Source organism: Suncus etruscus, chromosome X (genome assembly GCF_024139225.1).
Source record: "Suncus etruscus isolate mSunEtr1 chromosome X, mSunEtr1.pri.cur, whole genome shotgun sequence".
Taxonomy (NCBI): Eukaryota; Metazoa; Chordata; class Mammalia; order Eulipotyphla; family Soricidae; genus Suncus; species Suncus etruscus.
Genome location: NC_064868.1, coordinates 116,906,858 through 116,931,755, shown reverse-complemented (window position 1 = coordinate 116,931,755; position 24,898 = coordinate 116,906,858). Strand labels below are relative to the sequence as shown.

The following is a 24,898-nucleotide window of genomic DNA, read 5'->3' as shown; positions in this document are numbered from 1 at the left end:
ATGACAGTTGTATCTTGTCCAGAAAGTCTTATAGTTGGGATCTGACTTACTTCTTTCATGTTATATATATTTAAGACTTCATCTTTTATTTTTGACATTTCTTAGCATCTTTTTTTTGGGGGGGAGGGGTCACACCCAGCAGTGCACAGGGGTTACTCCTGGCTCTACGCTCAGAAGTCGCTCCTGGCAGGCTCAGGGGACCATATGGGATGCCGGGATTTCAACCACCATCCTTCTGCATGCAAGGCAAATGCCCTACCTCTATGCTATCTCTCCGGCCCATCTTTTTTTTTTTTTTTGGTTTTTGGTTTTTAGGCCACACCCGGCGGTGCTCAGGGGTTACTCCTGGCTGTCTGCTCAGAAATAGCTCCTGGCAGGCACGGGGGACCATATGGGACACCGGGATTTGAACCAACCACCTTTGGTCCTGGATCGGCTGCTTGCAAGGCAAATTGCCGCTGTACTATCACTCCGGGCCCCCATCTTTTTATTTTTTATCTCACTTTTATATGCAACATTTCCCCTCAATTTTTTTTTTGTTTTGGGGCCACACCCAGCAGTGCTCAGGGGTTACTCCTGGCTCTGTGCTCAGAAATCTCTCCTGGCAAGCATGGGGACCATATGGGATGCCGAGATTCAAACCACCATTGGTCCTGGGTCGGCTGCTTGCAAGGCAAACGCCCTACCTCTGTGCTATCTCTCTGCCCTCCCAACATTTTTTATTAATAATTTCAAACTTACAGAAAAGGCAAAGAAATCTCACACTGAAAACTGATATGACCACCCCCAGGGTTCTATGTAAATAAAATGAAATTTTATTTTACTTTGGGCACTAGTGTTTACATACTATTAATGGTAGGGGTTCTTAGCATAAATCGTTTCAGTACCACATCCTCCACAATTGTATCTGTTTCCCTCCACTATTCTGCCCGCCCCCAATCCTATTTCCCCTACCCCACCCACAATCTACTTCCCTTGCCAATGTTAAACTTCCTACTTAAGTTCAGTTCCAGTTGCCTTTGGGCATTTGTTTCTTTCTTACCACGTTTTCTATAACCCATATATAAGAGAGATCATTCTCTGTCTCTCTCCTAATTTCTTACAGCATTAATGTAGCAGAAAATTGCATGGTTTTATATTTTCTTTTTTTGTTTGTTTGTTTTTGGACCACACCCAGCAGTACTCAGGGATTCCTTTTGGCTCTGCACTCAGGAGTCACTCCTGGTAGGCTCAAGAGGCCATATGGTGTGCCAAGAATTGAACCTGGGTCAGCTGTGTGCAAGGCACACACACCTACCAGACTATAACGTTGGCCCATTTTCTTAGACCACTTTCTAACACCATTCACAAAAGTCACATCAAAATTAAAGACCTGAATATTAGACCTGAATCCATAAATCATATTGAAGGAAGCATAGGTAGAACACTTCATGATGTTGAATCTAGAAGCATCTTCAATGATTCGATGCTATTAGCCAAGTTAAAGAAAGCAAATTTGATTATATTCAACTAAGACATTTCTGCACTGCAAAAGAAATGATGACCACAATAAAGAGACATCACAGACTGGGAGAGAATATTTACCCATTACTCAGTTTATAAAGAGTTAATATATTCTCACTTCTTTCTTTTTTTTTTTCAGAGAGATCACAAAAACAGTCGCCCACTACCATAAATTATACAGTCAACTTTCCCACATTTGGGGAAATCACACAGGTCACTCAACATATGCTGAGTGCAATGGACAAGCCTGGCCTCAGAAAAATCACATTTATGATCATGGTATCTTTCCTGCAGTTAAGTATTCACCTCACTTCTCTTCTTTTATTTACATCTGTTCATTTATTTTTAAATTTAATTTAATTTTATTGAAATCATTGTGATTTATAAAGTCCTTCATAGTTGCATTTTAGACAAACAATGAATCAAGGTCAATCCCACCACCAGTGTTGACCTCCCTCCACTATGTTCCCAGAGTGTATCCCAAACATCACCCTTTGCCCCCAGTCTGCCAGTATAACAGGCCAATTTAAAATTTAAATTGTGGAGGCCGGCGAGGCAAGGTGGCACTAGAGGTAAGGTGTCTGCCTTGCTAGCGCTAGCCAAGGAAAGATCGAGATCCCCCCAAGCCAGGGGCAATTTCTGAGTGCTTAGCGAGGAGTTAACCCCGGAGCATCAAATGGGTGTGGCCTGAAAAACCAAAACCAAAAAAAAAATTTAATTGTGGGGCCAGAGCAATAGCACACAGCGGTAGGGTGTTTGCCTTTGTACATGGCCAACCAGGATGGATGTGAGTTCGATTCTTGGCATCCCACATGGTTCCCAAGCCTGCCAGGAATGATTTCTGAGCACAGAGTGAGAAGTAACCCCTGAGCGCTGCTGGTGTGGCCCAAAAACTAACTAACTAACTAACTAACTAACTAACTAACTAACTAACTAACTAACTAAAATATATTTTAAAAATAAAATTTAGGGGCCCGGAGAGATAGCAGAGCGGTGTTTGCCTTGCAAACAGCCAATCCAGGACCAAAGGTGGTTGGTTCGAATCCCGGTGTCCCATATGGTCCCCCGTGCCTGCCAGGAGCTATTTCTGAGCAGACAGCCAGGAGTAACTCCTGAGCACCGCCGGGTGTGGCCCAAAAACCAAAAATAAAATAAAATAAAATAAAATAAAATAAAATAAAATAAAATAAAATAAAATAAAATTTAGGGGCCCGGAGAGATAGCACAGCGGTGTTTGCCTTGCAAGCAGCCGATCCAGGACCAAAGGTGGTTGGTTCGAATTCCGGTGCCCCATATGGTCCCCCGTGCCTGCCAGGAGCTATTTCTGAGCAGACAACCAGGAGTAACCCCTGAGCAATGCCGGGTGTGGCCCAAATACCAAAATAAATAAATAAATAAATAAATAAATAAATAAATAAATAAATAAATAAAATAAAATTTAGATTGTTAGAGTTTGGGTCTCTAGTCCATTGTTGTTGACTTTGGATATTTTTGTTGACTTAGATATTTTGTTCTGTCCTTTTTTTTTTTATCTCCACCAAAGCACCTGAGACAGCTTGGTCCCTGGTTCCGATCATTTCCTATTTGTGTTTCTTCTCCTCCTCCATTCAATTTCTTTCCTTCTCCTTGCTATATTTTGGGGCCAAGGATGTTCGAGACAATTCCCATTTAGACCATTGCATTTCTTCATGCCATTATTTTAAATACCACATATAAGTGATATTATTCTGTATTGATCCTTCTTCATCTGACTTATTTCATTTAATATATCTTCTAGTTCCATCCATATTGCTGCAAATTGCATGACTGCATCATTCTTACATCTAGTACTATTCCTTTGTATATAGGTACCACATCTTCATGATCCACTCATTTGTTGTTGGACATCTAGGTTGATTCCAAGTCTTAGCTAATGTACTGAGTGCTTCAATAAATAGTAATGTGCATACATTCTTTTGTATGAATGTTTTTCTGTTCTTGGAATAAATACCGAAAAAATGGGATTGCTAGGTCATATGGAAGCTCAATTTTGAGTTCACTGAGAACCCTCCATAATATTTTCCATAGGGGTTGGACTAGGCAGTATTTCCACCAGCAGTGGATGAGAGTTCCTTTTTCACCACATCCCCCAACAGAGATTGTTCCTAATATTTTTGATATGTGCCATCCTCACTGATGTAAGATGATATCTCATTGTTGTCTTGATTTGGATTTCCCTAATGACAAGTGATGATGAGCATTTTTTCATGTGTCTGGTGGCCATCTGTTGGTCTTCCTCTGAGAAGTGTCTGTTTATTTCCTCTCTCCATTTTGATGGGGTTTTTAGGTTTAATGGAGTTAACCTTTGTGAGTACTTTGTATATCCTAGATATCAACCCTTTATCAGATGTGTTGAGTGCAAAATTTTTCCCCTATTCAGTTAGCTGTCTTCTCATTTTAGCCCGTGTTTCTTTTGCCATACAGAAACTTTTCAGTTTGTTGTAGTTTGATGTAGTCCCAATATACTCAGATTTGATATTATGGCCCTTGCTGTTGACATCCTATCATGGAAGATTTCTTTGAGGTTTTTGAGTGTTCTGCCTACGTTTTTCTCAATGAACTTTATAGATTAGGGTTCTGATCTTAAGATCTTTAATTCACTTTAAATTGTCTTTTCTGTAAGGTGTGAGATATGGATCAATCTTTAACTTCTTACACAATCTCACCTTCTCTTTTATCACTGAATAAGAGACCATTGCATGGATATATCACAGCTTACCCAGTGCTGAAGAAAAGCTTTATTACTTCTGGATTTGGAGGTTCTAAGGCTGCAGTAAATATTCATATGCAAAGTTTTGGAAATAGATATACATTTTTAATTTCCTTGAGTAAATACCTGCAAATGGATTTTATGGATCATATGGCCATACTATGCTTAGTTTTGTAAGAATTGTTGAATTTCCAATGTGATTGAATCGTTTTCCAATACCAGTAGCAGTGAAGTAGAGTTCCTGTGAATACATTATTGCCAATATTTGAATTTGTTAGCAGTTTGGATTGTAGCCACTTAAACAAATAAGTGATGTTATCTTATTGTAATTTTGAATTTCCAATTTACAAAAGAAACTAAAACTAATTTCATATGCTGATGTGTGCATATATCTTTGGTGAGGTATCTTTTGCTCACTTTTAAATTGAGATGTTTTCGTTTCTGTATCTTAAAATCAAATTTTATTGTTATTTTGATTTTGGACCACAACTGGCTGTGCTCAGAGCTTACTCCTGACTGCACTCAGAGATTACTCCTGGTGTGCTCCAGGGTCCATATTAGGGTTGCTAAGGATTGAACCTGAATTGTCTGTGTGCAAGGCAAGACCATAATCAGAGGTAAAATGTCTTTGTTCCTATCATTCAGTTTTGAGCATTCTTTGTATATAGATCAGGTCTGGGGCTTTTTGATAGAGACCTTGTTTTACTCTAAAAAAAGAAAGATCCTTGGAGGGCCAGAATAATGTATAGTTGGTAGGGCAAGACTGTCCTTTGTTCAGTCTCCAGCACCCCATATAGTTACTCGAGCCCATTAGGAATGATTCCTAAGTGAAGATCCAGGACTAATCACTAAAGACTGCCAGGTGTGCGCCCTCCACCCCCTACCCCACCCCACCCCCACAGCGTGAGCACAGCCAGGTGTGGCCTAAAAGCAAAGCAAATCAAACAAAACAAATGAAAATGAAAAGAGCAGGACTTTGTCAGGGTGCAATTTTGCAAGATTGTAACAATGCTACATAAAATACTTTCGTTTCGTTTTGGGCCCGGAGAGATAGCACAGCGGCGTTTGCCTTGCAAGCAGCCGATCCAGGACCAAAGGTGGTTGGTTCGAATCCCGGTGTCCCATATGGTCCCCCGTGCCTGCCAGGAGCTATTTCTGAGCAGACAGCCAGGAGTAACCCCTGAGCACGGCCGGGTGTGGCCCAAAAACCAAAAAAAAAAAAACCTTTCGTTTCTATTATTAAATAAACCACACCAATAAACCCGGTCTGTTGCTTAGTGTATTGGATGCCCAGCCCTGCCCCTCCACAGGTGGAGTACAATGCTGCCATCACTGCTGTTTGTGATTCCTGAAGCCACAACCAAGTGTGTAGTTCTAGGGAACGCATGTGCACCTACTATTACAGCAAGAACAGCCAACAAGCAATTGGGGATTCGTTATATATTTTGCCAAGAACTGAAAATAATTGTTTGGCTCTACCAAGCTCAAGAAGAAAATAATGGCCTCCAATTCTTCCCAGGTTGTCTGATCTGAGCTGATACTTCTGTGGAATTCTCAGAATGGGTGTGGGAATATTCCCCTTTCTGCATGAACAACAGCCTGCTGTACTATCCCTCCAGCCCCAGGGTCTCTGATTGAATTGTATTCCATGTACAGATCAAGTTAGGAAGAACAGACATGTAAATAATACTGAGTTTTCCTTTTTTATGAACAGACTATCTCTCCATTTATAGGCCTTCTTTTATTTCTTCAGCATTTTGTTTTCCTCATATTGCTATTGAGATAATATACATATTTTATTAGGCTTATGCATAGGTACTTAAGTTTTTAGTAACAATATAAAGGACACATTTACAATGTCAAATTCCAGTGGATCATTGCTGGTTATGGAAAAGCAATTGACTTTTGTATATTAATCTGTGTCCTGAAATCTTGCTAGATTGCCTGTGCTATTTTCTAGAAGTTTTAGTCTTGTGTTTTACAGATATGATTGTGTTGAGGGCCTCCAGAGTTGCATCCAGTGATTCTTGGGGGTCCACAGGGTGCTGGGAATTGAATTCTGGTGGGAGTATGCTAAGCATGCAATCTAACCACTTTATTATCTCCTAGCTCAAATCTACTTAATTTTTGTCCAGCATGGAGCTCGTTTTGTTTTGGGGTCACACTCAGTGTGGCTCAGAAGCCCAGTGCTTGGGGACCATATGTAGTGCTGAGATCAAACTGGGGTCAACTACTTGCAAGGGAAGTGCCTTATGCTCTTCACTATCTCATTTGCATGGATTTCCGTTAAAATGAATCTCAGGGAGGGGAGGAGAAAATAAAAAGAATCTCAATAGCAGAATGTCCAACATATAGGATTATTTTGTTAATAGAATGTTCTGAACATTCTATATGAACCTAGAATGAACACATTTATTTCCACCTTTTCTGTTGAAAAGAAGTATGAAAACCTGCACTTGTAAATTTTCTTTCTAAATTCAAATGATTTATTGAAGTGACTTTAATATTTGAGTGCATGACACCAGCCCAACAATAAGACAAAATCATAAGAATTGTCACTCTTGGGCTGGGCGGTGGCGCTAAAGGTAAGGTGCGCCTGCCTTGCCTACGCTAGCCTTGGACGGACCGCGGTTCGATCCCCCGGTGTCCCATATGGTCCCCCAAGCCAGGAGCAACTTCTGAGCGCATAGCCAGGAGTAACCCCTGAGCGTTACCGGGTGTGGCCCAAAAACCAAAAAAAAAAAAAAAAAAAAAAAAGAATTGTCACTCTTTGATCTGTGCAAAAGCCAAGATCACTATATACAGATGACTGATTGTTACAACCAGGACTGGACAGTATGCATCCCGGGACCAACAACAACAACAACAGCAACAACAAAGCTCTAGCCTAGCTTTTGGTCTATGATCTGTTCAACAAACAAGATCTCCAATTCCAGAGGTCTGACTGAGACAATCGCAACTGAACGGATCTTCCGGAATCATAACAAAAGACTCGATCCCAGGCTCCATCCTAGGAGCAATGTAATGACCAAGACCACCAACTACAGAAGATGGATTAAAAGGACACTGAAAAAGCAGAACTGCTAGAACCACAAAGAAAGACTTCATCATAAGCTCCATTCCTTGAGCTGTACAAACACCAAGATCTCTAGATACAGAGGTCCGATTTTACCATCCATGACGAAGCAGAAGTCTTCCATACACCACAAAAGCACCGAAGGGAGAGTAAATGATCACGCAAGGAGTCTATAGTTAATCCCATGACAGTATACTTCAGGGGTGGAGAAACCCTGTATCTCCTAGGCCAAGGGAATTCCCTCTACAATATCCCCAGTAGTTACTGTGCCTATGCAGGGAGAAAAAAAAGCACAAAATAACCATTTTTCCACATATAAATTTATTGATTGATCGATTTTTATTGACATCTTTATTTTGGTGTAGATATTAAAGTTGATGTCTCCAATTTTATTTTATTTTATTTTATTTTATCTTTCTCTTTCTTTTTGTACTTCGGCATGGTTTGATTTCAGAACCGAGACTATTGTGTGGTGCTTGTCTTTATTGCTGTAGTGCTCACTGGACATTTAATTTGATATTTCTTTCTGTATTGATGTGGTGTTTCAATTACCTTTTTCATGTCCTCACTCAAACTGAGGTTGAAAGCCTCCGCCATTTTCAGCTTATTTTATTTATTTTATTTTATTTTTTTCTTATTTTTTACTCCATTCTATTGCTTTTCTTTCCTTCAAACAAAACCACTTCAACTCGAATTATCGAGCTCCACCTCTCAAATAGAGGGGGAAACAAGGGAGGGTACCAGGACCGAACAGATATATGATCACTAATAGTAAGCTAGATAAAGAGGGGACCACCTACTCTAGCAGTCCGGGGGGTGATGGTGGGGGATATGTTGCAGGAAGGAAACGGGGATGGGGGAGGACAAATTAGGTGATGGGAATTCCCGATTCAATGCTAATATGTACCTAAAATACTACTGTGAAAGATATGTAAGCCAATATGATCAAAATAAAAATTAAAAAAATATTTGAGTGAATGAATTCTATTGTAGTTGTCAGCTGTGTGATTGTGATCATTTTATTTAATCTCAATTTCCTCATGGGCAAAAGGTAATAGTGGCGATTCATGTGTTTTGTTTAATACAGTACTTGTTATATGGTAAACCCCTAGAAAACTTTAACTGTTATTAATATACCTTTTTTATTGTGGTTGCAAGTGAAGGATCTTTTAGCTGTTTGGGGGTAAAATGTTGTATAATATCAACATTATACTAGAGAAATGCTACAACAGGTGGGATGCTTGCCTTTCATATAGTTCACCTGGGTTCGATCCCCAGCACCACGAAGTCTCCTGAGCTCCACTAGAAGTGATCCCTGAGCACTGTGAGGAGTAGTCCCTGAGCTCCACCAGGTGTGGCCTCACAAAGTCCTCCCCAAAATAGAATATTCAGTTGAAGATGTTAGATGCTTATTTTTCAAGGTCATAGAATTATTCCATAGGGAAAATCTTACTGGGAAACCATCAGGTCTAACACTTTTTGCCAGTGAGTGATGAATATAAAAATTTGAATTGTGTTTTGTCTTTTCTCTGATAGAGCCCAACTAGCTATCGCTGTCTCTTTATTCCCACCCCACACATGACTACCCAGCTCTTTAAAGCTGACTAACAGTTGTTGATATGGATTTCTTTCCTTTCTAGTTCACTTACTATTTTCTATTCATTTCCAGCAGAACAGGGAATCAAACTCAGGTCCTCATCCAAGTGAGGCAAGCGCTCCTCTGCTGAACCACAATGCTCTGTGTCCACTTTATTTGATTTGTTTTGTTTTTGGAACACACTGGGCAGTGCTCAGGGTTGCTACTGGCTCTGTAGTCATAATCACTGCTGTGGGCTTGAGGGCGGGGGTGGAGACATATGGGATGCTGGGGATCCAATCTGGGTCAGCCTCATGCAAGGCAAGTCTCTCTATCCTCTGTACTATCACTCTGGCCCTATATATATTGGCTTTTGAGCCACACCCAGTGACGCTCAGGGGTTACTCCTGACTATGCGCTCCTGTCTTGGGGGACCATATGGGACGCAGGGGGAACGAAGCGCGGTCCGTCCTAGGTTAGCACGTGCAAGGTACACACCCTACTGCTTGTGCCACCACTCCACCCCCTGGCCCCATATTTTATTTTATTTTATTTTAAATTTTATCTTAGGCACTGTGGTATACAATACTATTAATAAAGAATAACACAGTCCCTCACCACACTACACGCCCTAGTCAGTGATAGCCAACCTTTTTTGAGCCCGAGTGCCCAAACTGCCGCACAATGTATGCTGGCACGCGTAGGCCTTGCAGCTGGCACGCGGGAAGGTCCACAATTAAGATATGTGGCGTGGCAGGAGGTGACTGTGCCGGTGTCTGCTTTGCAGCTCACCTGGTAACAGGGCCGGACTGGCCATTGGGAGGAAGGACTGGGCATTGTGCAGCAGTTTGGGCACTCAGGCTCAAAAAGGTTAGCCATCACTGCCCTAGATTATTCCACTATTATACCAGTGCCCTTCCCCACATTCCTTTTTGTTTTGTTTTGTTATTTTGGGCCACATCCGTTTGATGCTCAGGGGTTACTCCTGGCTAAGCGCTCAGAAATTGCCCCTGGCTTGGGGGGACCATATGGGATCAAACCACGGTTCTTTCTTGGCTAGCACTTGCAAGGCAGACACCTTACCTCTAACGCCACCCTCCTTTCCCCACATTCTAATCCTCCCATCCCTACCCAGAGAAAGGGACATTAGTAGGAAGTTAACTTCCTACTAAAGACCAGTTCTCAGTTTCTGTTGCCTTCAGGCATTTGTTATCCCCTGACTATAAAACTTTATGGGGCCAGTGAGGTGGTGCTAGAGGTAAGGCATCTCCCTTGCAAGCGCTAGCCAAGGAAGGACCACGTTCGATCCTCCGGCGTCTCATATGGTCCCCCCAAGCCAGGGGCAATTTCTGAGCGCTTAGCCAGGAGTAACCCCTCAGCATCAAACGGGTGTGGCCCCAAAAACCAAACAAACAAACAAACTTTATATCCTGTATCTGAGAGATCATTCTGTACCTGCCCTCTGATTAACTTCACTTAGCATAATGCTCTCAAAATCCATCCATATCACATTAAATTGGATGATTTTAAGTTTCTTTTTTGTGTTGAACCACACTCAGTGATAGTCAGGGCTTACTCCTGGTTCTGCCCTCAGAGATCACTCCTGGCAGTGCTTGGGGACCACAGGGGATGCTGAGGATTGAACCTGGGTTGGCCAGGTGCAATGCAAACCCGAAATCTCTGTACTATCATTTCAGCCCCAACAACATATTTAACACATCATTTGTTTCATCTTTCTTTTCCTTATGGAAGGGAGAAGTGAATAAATTCGAGCATGACCCCTTGACCCACCCCTTTTCTTTACCTTGCTTTCTAAACCAAGGTGTGCAGGCCTGAAACAATCCTGCTCCAAAACAGCAATTCTTAACTTGTATGGGGGCTATGCTTCACGTGGGTCGTGGGTCTAGACTATTATATTAATAGACTCTGGACTATTAATTATGTACCTAGGCCTCAAGGCTATCACTTTCATCTCTTTTGTCCATTGATTTGGAAAGAATGAACATGTGTAGGAGGTATCTTTCATATTATTGAAACTAATATATTGCTATCTGAGTGTTGGAAGGTCCAGAAATAAAACCACAGGTGTATATCACTTAATCTATGGCAAAGGATCCAAGACCATGCAATGGAGAAAAACAAACTCCTTCTAAAATGCTGTCTTGAAAACTGGACTGCACACTCAAAAGAAGTGAAACTACATTACTTTGTAATACCATGCACAAAATACCTTCAAACTGATTAAAGACTTCGATATTAGACTCTAAAACATGAGATATATAGAAGAAAATATAGGTGAGACACTTCAGTAACTAATTCAACATCAGAGATGTTTTGGAGACTCAACTCCATACATGAGCAAAGACAAATGGTATAATAGTAAACTTAAAAAAAAACAAGGCCGGAGAGAGCGCAGCAGTAGAGCATTTGCCTTGCATGCTGCCGACCCAGGATGAATGGTGGTTTGAATCCCAGTGTCCCATATGGTCCTCTGTGCCTGCCAGGAGCAATTTCTGAGTGCAGAGTCAGGAGTAACCCCTGAGAGCCACCAGGTGTGACCTCAAAAAAACAAAAACAAAACCAGAACATTTCAGACAGCAAAAATACTACCACAAAAACAAAGGCAGCCAACCATTCGGGAGTAGATATTTGCATGTGATATATTCAACAAGACACTGATATTCAGAATATATAAAGCATTCATACAATTCAACAAGAAAACCAAGCAAATCACTGAAAATCATCCAAAGATCTGAATAGATGCAAATACCTGACCCACAAGACCATAAAAAATGCTCAACATCACTTAATGTTAGAAAATAAATCAAAATCACAATGAGATAACCAATATCTACTAGATTGACTTACGTTCAGTATACGAAGACTTCAGTGGTGCTCAGGGTTTACTCCTGGCTCTGCACTTAGGGATCACTAATGGCAGGGTTCAAGGGACCATATATGGTGTTGGGGATTGAAACTGAATTAGCTATGTGCACATGTCTTAATCACTGTGCTATATCTCGGGCTCAATGTATGTTTATGGTGACGCTGACTTAAAAACTCACTCTTCACAACTGTCTTAGAAGATACCTGTATAGTTGTCTGTGACATAACTTTAGACAATATACAAATTGTTATATTACTGTAACCAGCTAAACCTGTTGAAATTAAGACTACTTATAACTTTTTGTTCTTAGTGATTATATGCAAAGATCACCTTTCTTGGGGTAGACCTGTTTGTTGGTACCCAATTTTAAAGATTGTTTCACAAATCAAAGTAATTTCTTGACAGTAGACTAATTTAGATATGACTTTATCTTTGAGATCTTTGAAGTCCATTTGAAGAGAAATGCTTTTAGAGAGCTTACTTTTAGGGGACCTTTCCTGTTTTTTGGGGGGGCTACACCTGTCTATGCTCAAGCTTACTCCTGGCTCTGAACTCAGGATCACTCCTGGCAGGAAGTGGCACGTCTTGGGAATAATATGGTGTGCTGGGAATCGAACCTGGGACAACTGTGTGCAGGGAGAGAACTTTAGCCTCTGTACTCTCTCACCCCAACCTCTCTCCTTTAAAATTTAGACAGAAGGCAATTTGTTTTGTCAGGAACGTTTTGAATGTTTTGTTTTCTCATTCTGTTTTAATTCTTCTGGAACCTGGAAGTAAACCAGTAGAAATAGTACCATGTTAAAAAATAAATACCACCAATTAGCAATCCTTTGGGCTTTGATTACAGATCTTAAATGCCAAGGGGAGAAGTGGGAGGGGAGATAAAGAGGTAGAGTGGGAGTAACATAGAACATTAGCCAAAGAAAGGTCTTGGGCACTTTAGTAATGGAGATTGCACATGAAACCATAGTGTCAGGAAGCATGTGATCTAAACTATAATTGGTAAACTAAAATATTTTGCTAAGTTGGTAGTGTGAGGTGTGGGAAGAAATCTTGGAGCATTGGTGGAAGGACACTGACACTAGTGATGGGTATGGAGTTGAGCTATTGTATGTCCCAATTTCTGTTCGTAATGGTGTTGTAATCATGATGTCTAGATATAAATTAACGAGAGTAGGAGTCACTGGGAGGGAATAAAAAATAAAGGTGAATGCCCAAAAACACATTTGAGGAATTGGAGAGATAGTAAATATGCACTCCATATGGTCCCTTGAGCCCACCAGAAATGATTCCTGAGGATAGAGCCAAGAGTAACCCATGAGCATCACAAGGTGTGACTCCAAAAACCAAACAAAATAAAAAACAAAACATACAAAAAAGCATTGATTCTAGGGAAGGGGATTTGCTATTCTTCCAGGTAGCTTGAGCACAAGAAAACAAATGTCAGTAAGCTTCAAACTAGAGCTAAGATGAAGTGTAGGATTGGTATTTGTTCCATCTGCCTTTAAGAGTCCTCAAATCTATGGAGTCACCTGTGCAGAGAATAGATGAGGTCAAAACTCAGTCTCATAGTGCCCTGAGGATTTTCTTAGGAGAGTTTATTATTTCTATTCAGGGAGTACTTAAAATATTTAAGAACATATTATTATTTTGGGGGGTTTGGGATCACACTCGGTGGCTCGCAAGAGTTACTCCTGGGATATGGGATGCTGGGATTTGAACCACCGTTCGTCCTGGATCAGCTGCGTGCAAGGCAAACGCCCTACTGCTGTGCTATCTTTCTGGCCCAGGAATGTATTATTTTAAAAGGATGGGGGAGGATCCTTTGCAAGTGCAACAGGTAAGGTGTTTGCCTTGCACATGGCCAACCCCAGTTTGAGCCCCAGCAACTTATATCATTCCCTAAAAACTGCTATGAGTGACCACTGAGAATAGTTGATGTGGCTGACCTCTCTAAAACATAAAGGATGGGGGTCACCATACATGTGAACAATATTGCAAAACATGTCCCCTTCACCTCAGTAACAAAAAATTAAGGATTACACAGAAGGATGGTTGTCAACACTAGGAAATAATTTCTGTTTGTTGGGAATGGAGCAGGTAGTGCACTTGACTTGTGCAAGGCTGACTCAGGTTTGATCCATGGCACCCCATACCCCATATCGTCCTCTGAGCACCACCAGGAATAATTCCCAAGTACAGAGTCAGGTAACACTTGAGCATTGCCGGATGTGGACTTCTCACCTACAAAAAAGAAATTTTGTTTGCAAAAAATCACCTGGTGGAGGCGATGGACTGCAGCTCAGCCAGAGAACCCTTGCCTTGCATGTGAGGTCCTGGGTCTGGTCCCTGGCACAATGCAATTATGTGAGAATGGCAGTTGACATGCACAGGTGTATTTCTAGAAGTTCTGCAATCCCAACAGGTTTTGTGCGTTTTTGTACACAGGGATCACTCCTGGCAGAGCTCTGGGAAACATGGGGTAGCAGGGATTGAACCAGAGTCGGTTGCATACAAGGTAAGCACCTTACATACTGTACTATCACTCCAGCCAGGGGTTATGATTTCTGGTAGCATCTATCTCTTCTGTGCAGGAGCCCATAGGTCTATTGAATTGCTTTGGTAATATTTAGAAACCGCCAAATTGAAGGGAGGAGAGGCAAGAGAGGTGAACCGCAAAAAGTGCATGCTTTCCCCAAATAACAAAGCCTGCCTTTCCACAGGAACTGCATAAGTGCTGTGAAACTGGTCTTTGGTGAATCCTAAGGAGAGGAATTTCTGTTATAACCATGGCAACATCTCTTAACAATTACTTTAGACTGGGACTTTCATGTTCATCAATAGTCATTAAACAGCATGGTTTTGGAATAAAGACAGATCCTCAGATCAATACTTGAGTATTCAGAGAATGGTCCCCAGACATATAATCAGTATTTGATAAAGGGGCAAGAAATGCAAAATGGAGCAAGGAAGGCCTCTTCAACAAGTGGTCTTGGGAAACTGGTCAGTCACATGCAAAAAAGCAAACTTGAACTTCCATCTAACACCAGATACAAAGAGTCAAATCAAAATGGATTAGGGGCTGGCGTGGTGGCGCTAGAAGTAACGTGTTTGCCTTGCCAGTGCTAGCCTAGGATGGACTGCGGTTCAATCCCCCGGCATCCCAGATGGTCCCCCAATCCAGGAGCGACTTCTGAGCACATAGCCAGGAGTAACCCCTGAGCGTCATCGGGTGTGACCCAAAAACCAAAAAAAATGGATTAAAGACCTTGATAACAGATCCGGAACCATGAGGTATATAGAATGTAAATCTAAGGCTGCTTGTAGTTTTCTTTTACAATGTTTCTCTGTGATGGGTATTCCATATTCTATAAAAACTGATAATGGGCCAGCCTATGTTAGCAAAACTTTTGAATTTTTTTGTAAGGAATGGCAGATAAGACATCTCAGAGGAATTCCTTACAATTGTAGGGGACAGGCCATTGTAGAAAGGACTCACAGAACCTTAAAAACTCAATTGCAAAAAAATAGAAAAAGAGGTTTACCACCAACGGATTTGTTATCCTTGACTCTTATCACACTAAATTACTTTAACTTACCCCAAGGGGAAAGTTACACTGCAGTGGAAAGACATTTTAAAGAAGATATTCAGAGACAAGAAACAACCCATAAACCTATTTGGATCAAGGAGGATGAAAAATGGATAGCTGGATATCTTCTCCTAAGAGGAAGGGGTTATGCCTATGTTTCTATAAATGACAACCCTCCCAAGAAATTTTGGGTTCCATTACGCCTTGTTAGAAATCGGGCTAGCACAAATGATCAGGTTCAGACTACAAACTTTCTTTTTTTTTTTTTTTTTTTGATTTTTGGGCCACACCCATTTGACGCTCAGGGGTTACTCCTGGCTATGCGCTCAGAAATTGCTCCTGGCTTGGGGGGACCATATGGGACACCGGGGGATCGAACCGCGGTCCGTCCTACGCTAGCGCTTGCAAGGCAGACACCTTAACTCTAGCGCCACCTTCCCGGCCCCCAGACTACAAACTTTCTTTCAGAGCAAAAACAGAATACTTCAGACACTAACAGCAGTAATATTGCTTAGATTTTTGAGAAGACATGGGAATTGCCTACATAAACCGAGAATAAGTGTCCACCACAACATGAAGATAAGGTTTCCTTGGAAATAAATCTGTTTAAGTTATATCCATTTGCCAAAGTTCGTTAGACTGTAAGCCTCTTGGGTTTGCTTCTGCAATGTCTTTTTTGTTAACGGTGCACATACGTTGCAGTTTTCTACAATTTCTCTAGCTTGCCTCCATGGAATTTGGTAATTCACATGTAAACGGCGAGCATTTGTGTGTAGGGCTGAATGTTCCTCTACAGGTGATTTAAATATAGGCATTGCTAGCAAGTCAGCAGTTTTATTTCCTTGAGCCATCGGTCCTGGAAGACCTGAGTGGGCTCTAATATGCCTTTAGTTGCAATATCTAATATGCGTGATGAAGATGGGCTCGGTTCGTTTTTGAAGAAGCTGCTGTAATTGTTTAAGTAAATTCTGTATGATCGGGTTATTAGCATTAAGGGAAGCAGTGGCTATCACATGACATAAATTTACCACATACAAAGAATCAGAAACTATATTCATGGCTTCAGATACATTTCCAAACAAGTGGAAGCAGAGATAAACAAATGGGACTACATTAAACTGAGAACCTTCTGCATCTCAAAGTAAATAGTGACTAGGATATAAAGTATACTCACAGAATGGGAGAAACTATTCACCCAATACCCATCAGATAACAGGATAACATCTAAGATATACAGGTACTGACAGAACTTAACAAGAAAAAAACATCCAACCAAAATGGGGAGAAGAAATGAACAGATAACTTCTCAAAGAAATACCGATTGCCAAAAGGCACATGAAAAAATGCTCCACATCACTAATCATCAGGGAGATGCAAATCAAATCAACAATGAGGTGCCATCTCATGCCACAGAGACTGGCACACAACACAAAGAACAAGAACAACCAGTGCTGTAGTAGGGGGAGAAAGGAACTCTCATTCACTGCTGTTGGAAATGCTGTCTAGTCCAGCCTTTATGGAAAACACTATAGAAATTCCTCAAATAAAACTGGAAATTGAGCTCCCATATGATCCAGCTATACCAGTCCTAGGGATATATCCCAGGAACACAAAAAACACACACAAAAAATGCCCTCTGCACACCTATATTCATTGCAGCACTATTTAGAACAGTCAGATGCCAAACATCAGATGAGTGGCTAAAGAAACTGTAGTACATATACACAATGGAATACTATGAAGCCATCAGGAAAATGAAGTCATGAAATTTTCCTATATATGAATGGACATGGAAACTATATTATAATGAGTGCAATGAGTCAGAGGGAGAGAGACATAGAATAATATCACTCTGGCGCTAGAAGTAAGGTGTCTGCCTTGCCAGCGCTAGTGCGGTTCGATCCCCCAGAGTCCCATATGGTCCCCCAAGCCAGGAGCGACTTCTGGACACATAGCCAGGAGTAACCCCTGAGCGTCACCGGGTGTGGCCCAAAAACCTAAAAAAATAGTCTCACTCTCCTGCGGGATTTAAGAAAAATAAAAGACAGGATGGTAATAGTACCCAGAGACAATAGAGATGAGGGCTGGAAGATCCAGCCCATGATGTGAAGCTCACCATTAGCCACTTTGAATGCATACTTTCACAAAGACCACTCCCATTGCTTGAGGTTGTGCTGAGGTTACCTGATTGCTTGAGGTGGTACTCAGAACTTAATGCTTGTTATAAATTGGACTGGGCCTCCCTCACACAACCTACTCCTCTCTTTTATGTTCTGAAAGTTTCACCTGAAGATGACAGAAGGAACAAAGCAGTGCTTCTAAGGAGGAACAATTCTGGATCAGGGGCTCGGGAAAGCCTGTCTCTTGTTTTGAGCAATGCAGAATCTGAAGGTTTCCACTCTGTTTAATTTGCAAGTAATGGGGATCTTGAAGTGACAACACACTTTCACGGGTGTGCATGTCTACTTTGGGCCTAAGGGACTCTTCTCCATGTCTCTTTTTGTGCTTCCTTAGAAACGTCAGAATGGGGCCCGGAGAGATAGCACAGTGGCGTTTGCCTTGCAAGCAGCTGATCCAGGACCAAAGGTGGTTGGTTCGAATCCCGGTGTCCCATATGGTTCCCCGTGCCTACCAGGAGCTATTTCTGAGCAGACAGCCAGGAGTAACCCCTGAGCACTGCCGGGTGTGGCCCAAAAACAAAACAAAACAAAACAAAAAAAGAAACGTCAGAATGCTCCTATTCCTCAAACTATTTCACAAAAAGGGCTTCAAAATGTGGAGCACCTTGGATACTCGGTGTTTTTCCCTTCTCATACTCTCTGAGTAGCCTCTTAAAACATTTCTCTCAGAAGTTTTCTTGGTGCTGTAGCAGGTAGGGGACTTACCTCACACATAACTGACCAGATTTAGATCACCCCGCATCCCATATGGTCTACTGAGCCTGACAGAAGTAACCTCTGGGGACTGCTGGGTTTGGTCCCCCTCCAAAATTATATTTTTTTCAGTACAGGACCTGAATGGTCAACCTTGTATAGCCAGGACTCTGCCCTGACAGAAAACAACTTATTTCACCAGTGATTTCTCTTATCTTGAACATCTCTGGTGATAAGGAAGTGAGTAAGAGGGAAGTGAGAGTGATAGAAAGAAGGAAAAAAGTGTTCAGTATATACATCCTTTGGGGGGACCTGGAGAACTTCCTTGATATGCCCAGGGCTCTTGCTGGTGACTTTTATGCATGGATGTCAACACATGAAAATGGCCTCCTTGCCCAACTTTTTGCTGGCATTCCCTAAAGTCCAAATACTTTTTGGGGGAAGGGTGTTGGAACACATTCAGAAGTGCTCAAGGACAAACTTCTGTGCTCAGAGATCACTCATGGCAGACTGTATGTAGTGTCAGAAATAGATCCTGGGTCGGCTGCATGCAAAGAAAGTGCTTTACCTGCTGTACTATCACTCTTCCCCCCATTCAGACACTCTTAGTCAACCTGGAATACAAAATCAAGCATACAGAGAATTCACTGATTTATTCAAAAGTTACAAAAGCATGCCCACCCCCAAAAAGCGGTGCATCTTATAACATTCGTTGTTTGAAATCACTTAAGAGGTGCCTAAAAGACTAATGTTGGTCAGGCATGAACAGAATCTGAAAGAAAACTGCTTTGCCAAGACTCTTTATGGAAAGCACACATTGGGAAGGGTCACAGGCACAAGGAAGTTGCTCCTGATTATTGGAGCACGTTCTAGGCCAAATGAGGCCAAGTGAGAGGGACACATGTGGAGTGGAGGCCGGGTTGACATGGGTACCCTCAATGAATTGGGTGGCCTGGGTAGCATCCGCAGCTCAGGTGATCTTGGCTCCAGAAGAACCCATCTGCAATCAGATTGCAGAACAACGAAGGCGTTGGAGCGGCCATTCAAGGTTAGGCCCACGGGAGGGTTTGGAGCCACAGGGGCCCCATTTGTGCATGTATCTTCCTCCTTCTGCTGTTTCCTCCACTTCACCCTCCTATTCTTAAACCAAACCTTAAATCAGAGGGGAAAAGTATTTGTTTAGTATATTGAACAATTAATGGCACTATGCCCCCCTACCCCAAATATTACAATGACTCTTCCCATCACTAAGATTCTTTGTTGCTTTTGGCTACACCGCCAATGCTCAGGATTTAGTCCTAGATTCCTAAACTCAGGAATTATACTGGCAGTGCTCAGGGGACCATATAAAATGCCAGCGGTCGACTGTGGATCAGCTGTGTTCAAGGCAAGTGTAGTAGTAATATCCCTTCATACATGCCATTAGTGAAGTTCATTTTCTTTTTGGCATTTGAGCCACACCTGGTTTTGTTCAGAATTTGCTCCTGCTTCTGTGCTAATGGTCATATTTATGGTGGCGCTTGGGAATTTGAACTGGTGTTGGCACATAAAAGGCAAGTGTGCCATCCAATCCCATTATTGAGGTTGAAAACCCCACTGTAGCCTGCTCTATCATCATTGGTAAAGTATTTTAGGAAACCTACAGCCATAGTTTTGATTGTTCACCTTTGTGATTATCTGCTCAATGCCAAGATTTTTGTTCGTTTGGGGCTCCACATCTAGACATGTTCTTGCTTGTTCCTGACTCTAAACCAGGGGTCTCAAACTCAATTTACCTGGGGGCCGCAGGAGGCAAAGTTGGGGTGATCCTTGAGTGCAAAGTCAGTAGTAAGCCTTGAACATTGGGGGGGTGTGACCCAAACAACTAAAACAAAACAAAACAAAACAAAGCTTCCTCTAGGGCAGGGCCACAAAATGTAGTATGGAGGGCTGAGTTTGAGACCCCTGCTCTAAACTCAGGGATCACTCCTGGTAGTTCTCAGGGGACCATATGGGAAGGATGTGAAAGGTAAATGTTCCACTTGTTATACTACCTTTCTGGTCCAACATGCCAAGCTTTTAACTATAGCTCTTGCTTTGGTCATCTCTGCCCACCTTTAATATTCTCCTTGTGGTTTTTTGGTTTGGGGGCAACATCTTGTGGTGCCTAGAAGCTCTTCTGGGTGCTCGGTTACTATGTGGTTCTGGAAATCAAAGCCAGGCCTCTGGCAGGGAAATTACACACTCCAGCTTGTTTGAGCTATCTCCTGCTCTGCATCTTTCATCTTGAATATTTTTCCTTAGTGCTTTTTGTTTGTTTTGGGCCCACTCTCAGAAATGCTCAGGGTCTTTACTCTTGGAGGTGCTCAGAGCTCATTTGGGATGCTGGGGGTTGAACCTGGGTCAGCTGTGTGCCTTACACGTTGTATTATCTCTTCACTCCCTTTCCCAGCTCTTGAATGCAGAGCTAGCTGCTGAACTACATTACCTTCTTGTTGTCAATGCTGCCTTGTAAGAGATGCCTTGTAAGAAATGCTGGTACCTTAACTGTGGGATCTCAGCTAGCTAACTACCTCACTCCTGTTACCCTGTGTCAGAGACTCCAGGAGTTAGCAAAGTAAAAGTCCCTTTATTTGGAAGAAAACATTTGAATAGGAACAGGTGGGATTTTTTTTGATGGGGTGAATGGGAAATCTTTCAAGCCATACTTGGGGGTCTGGGGTTTGCTGCCAGGCCAATGTGGTGTCACTCTGCCCCACTAGCACTGGGGACTATCAGGTTATACTCTGCAGAACCAAGGATGAAACCCAGGGCTTTCACATGCAAACCCCGTACTCTCTAGGCCTTTTAATGCTATTTCCTGCCCAAAGAAAGTTGGATTTGTAAATATGTTTCCCTTGAGGATGACTAAGGGGTCATTTATTCTCTAGAATTTTTTTTCCATTTTGTTTTGGGACCACACCTGGTGATGCTGAGAACTGGCTCTGCACTCAGGGATCACTCATGGCAGGTTTGGAGATTATATGAGATGCTGGAATCATACTCAGTTTGGCTGTGTGCAAGGCAAACACCTTACTTGCTATATTATCACTCTGGCCCCCCTCTCTAGAGCCTTTTGGTAATGAAAAAGATGACCTGCAATAAAACAATGGGGAAAGAAGATGATCTACTAAAGGGTTTAGGGATATGGTTCAGTGGTAAAGCACTAGGCTTGCATATGTAAAGCCCTGGGTTCAATCTGTGGCACTACAAAGAGAAGGTCTGAAGAGGAAAGTTTGGTTATAGGGGACGTAGGTAGCTTGTAATTTTTTTAATGGACCTGAAGATAATTTTTTGGGCCATACCTAGAGGTGTTCAGATATTACTCCTGGCTCTGCACTCAGAAATCATTCCTGGCAGGCTTGGAGGACTAGATGGGATGCTGGGGATTGAACCCAGGTTGGCCACATGCAAGGCAAACACCCTACCCACTGTACTATCACTCAGGCCTTGAAGATAATTTCTTAAGGGGAAATTGAGTTGCTGATATTTTGGACACTAACTTGGTATTTTAATTTTGTAGTGTGAAGAAAAAATTGGCCAAACTGGCTTCAAACTTCTCATAATCAGATTTGCTACTGGTTTCTACAATTGCATTCACAAAGTTATTAATACAATCATCCTGGACTTTGGGTTTTAATTTTTTGAAGGGGGGACCCATCTGGTAGTGCCTGAAGCTTATTTGTGGTTCTGCTCACGGATCATGGATCACTCCTAGTGCTGCTTAGCGGGCCATAGGTGGTTACTGGGAGCGAACCCAGGTTGGCTTACTGCAAGGCAAACACTATACCTACTTAACTAGCTCTCCAGTCTATTTTTTTTGAGTCACACCCGGCAGTGCTCAGGGGTTACTCCTGGATCTATGCTCAGAAATCACTCCTGGCAGGCTCAGGGGACCATATGGGATGCCGGGATTCGAACCACCGACCTTCTGCATGCAAGGCAAACGCCTTACCTCCATGCTATCTCTCTGGCCCCCAGTCTATTTTTCATTTTGACAAATCTTTTCTTAATACAACTGAAAGTTCTATGTAATTTGAAGTGATAATGTTTCACTCCTATGACTGATATATTAGTTGTCACTGCCTGCCCAAATGAATGCAGGTCAGAATTGGACCTGAGGAGCCAGAGAGATAGTATATTAAAGCACTGCTAAGGGTGGTCCCTCAACCAAAAGCAAAACCAAAAAAAAAAAAAAAAGAACTAGAACTGACCTGAACTCCTGATCCCACTCCACTAAATAAATTTCACAAAACATCACCTCTTTGCAATTAGACCATTGTAAACATATTTCCTTGGATGTTAGAAATTATTCAAGGGAATAGTCACATATGAAGATTGATCTGTGCCTCATTGACAAGCTATAAGTTTGTAGGCACTTCATTATTTGGCTTTTTATCTTTACACAAATGTCCAGCTTGCAAACCCTCTTTCCACCCTTCATTGCTAAAAAGTCTTTTAGCAATGTTTTCAAGGTTGACATATCAAAGTGTCCCAGAAGATTCAAAGGTAGAGCTTCGACTGTCTACATTGTTTCAGTGAAAGGACAAACAGCAGCAGAGAAGCTGAAATTCTAAGCTTTTCTCCTTCAGATGAACTAGATTATCACGTGTTCCTCTGTGGGAGTCATTTTGTGAACCCCATTTAACTAAAAGCTTCTGTGGGAATGAAGCTGTTCAATATTTTAAGTAACTTTTTAGTTGAAACTTCTCCTAACTCCTAACTCCTTCTCTTAACTTCTGTGTTAAGGTACATTATCAGCACATGAAATTAATTAAATGAGTTAAATCAGAGAACCCCGATTTAATACCACGTAGAAGAGCTCCCTAAAAGGGGACCAGCACTAGAAGCTGAATCCCCCCCCTTTTTTTGTAGAGAGACCAGGAGAAACAGTTTGATTGTCTCTGCTTTTTGGGTGACAGATCATTTTCCCATTTCTTGGTCAATTTCGGGCAATTTCCCAAAAACTTCCTACACCCTCTGCACTAGTCAAAATCCACCAAGTTCAAAATTCCCCCTCTCCAGATGGAGTAAAAGCGACCCACACACAGACAGGAGCTAGGTAGCACCCAGCTTCCAGAGTCTAGAAAGCAGTTTTAGAATGCTGCCCAGCCACATTGCTCTTTGCAGGCTGACTGACCTGCACTCGGGTTTCGGGCACATCTATGCGGACAGCAAGCTCTCGCCTGGGGGCAGAAAAAATTACAAATGGTCAGGATTTGGAGGGGAAGATAAAATGAAATATGCAATGTACATTTCATGCCTGCTTCTCCAAGTGCTTCTTCCAGGGGCCCTCCAGGGAGAGAGTGCCAAAGGTTAAAACCCTGGTTTTGCATATGACCCCTTTTTGCACTGCGGGAAGCTGGACCATCCCCATCAACCTCCAAGAGTAGCCCTTGAATGTTGTCTTAAATGGCACCGCAATCAACATTCTCCCCCAAAACTCCAGGGCCCAGGTGTGTAAGAGGAAATTACTGCACAAAAGTAGCAAAGACTTGAAGTAAAGGTCAGTGTCCAATATCCAGCTCTACTTTCCACCATCCATCCTCAGCCACCAGAAAGCTATTTACAAGAACACTCTGTACTACCTTGGCATTTTGAACGTGACGCCCAATAAATGTCCCCCAACTTTCCCGCACCCCCTATCTTGGTCCCATCTGGATCTGGGAAGAAACGAGGGGAGAGAAAAAAACCTGGAAGATAATTCAAGGGAGTCCCCGGAGAGGCCCCTAGATTGCCCAGAGAGGTGACTCAAGTCAGTGGCTTTACCTTAGGACGGAGTCCGGGTATTGAGTAGTTTGGAAAACACTCTCCAACACATTCACTTGCGATCGGGTGAACGTGATGCGGCGGAGACGCTTCTTGGGGGGCTCCGGGTCTCCCGTCTCCGCGCTCAGCTCCGGTCTCTCCTCCGGACTCTGCTGCTGCCCCGGTCTCTCCTCCTGACTCTGCTGCTGCCCCGGTGTCTCCTCCTGACTCTGCTCCTGCCCCGGCTTCTCCTCCGGCCCCTGCTTCTTCTCCTCCTGCCACTGAGACTTCTGCTTCTCCTCCGGCCCCTGCGGTTTCTCCTGACCCGGCTTCTCCCCCGGCTCCGGCTTCTCCTCTCCCGGCTCCGGCTTCTCCTCTCCCGGCTCCGGCTTCTCCTTCTCTCCTGGCTCCTGCTGCCCCGACTTCTCGCCCTGCCCCTGATGTTTCTCTTGATCTTGCATCTCTTCTGGGCCCTGCAGCTTCTGACCTTCAGGGACCCCGTGGCTACGGGCATGGGGTCCAGGGACCTCCAGGTGCTCCTCCTGCCCTGCTCCCCAATCTTTTTCTGGAGCATTCGGTTCATGGAGCTGCTTCTCGGGGCCTTGGCTCAGGGCGATGACTGAAGCCGCGTTAGGGTTCATACCTGGAATGGAAAAGATGGAATGAGCGACTAAGCCATCGGGGGAGTGAGGGCTAGGGAGTCAGCATCAGCGACGGGGAGCGCCCGCCTTGGGCAGAGAAACAACGAATGCCACACTCCTTGGCACACTGACCCGCCTCGTCTCCTCGGTCATCAGGTTCCCAATAGCGATAACGGATAAATTTGCGCTTGCACCAGGGAGGGAGCACCATTTCTGAACAGCCGTCGACGCGAAGCC

The 24,898-nt window shown here is 42.8% G+C and overlaps 1 non-coding gene across 1 annotated transcript; it reads right to left on the bottom strand.

Moving 5' to 3' along the window:
* Positions 1-1,640: 1,640 nt before the first annotated feature.
* On the bottom strand, positions 1,641-1,805 carry LOC126000000 (U1 spliceosomal RNA). Its single transcript, XR_007492408.1, has one exon. It is a non-coding gene; the product is annotated as a U1 spliceosomal RNA (small nuclear RNA).
* Between the last annotated feature and the right edge of the window lie 23,093 nt (positions 1,806-24,898).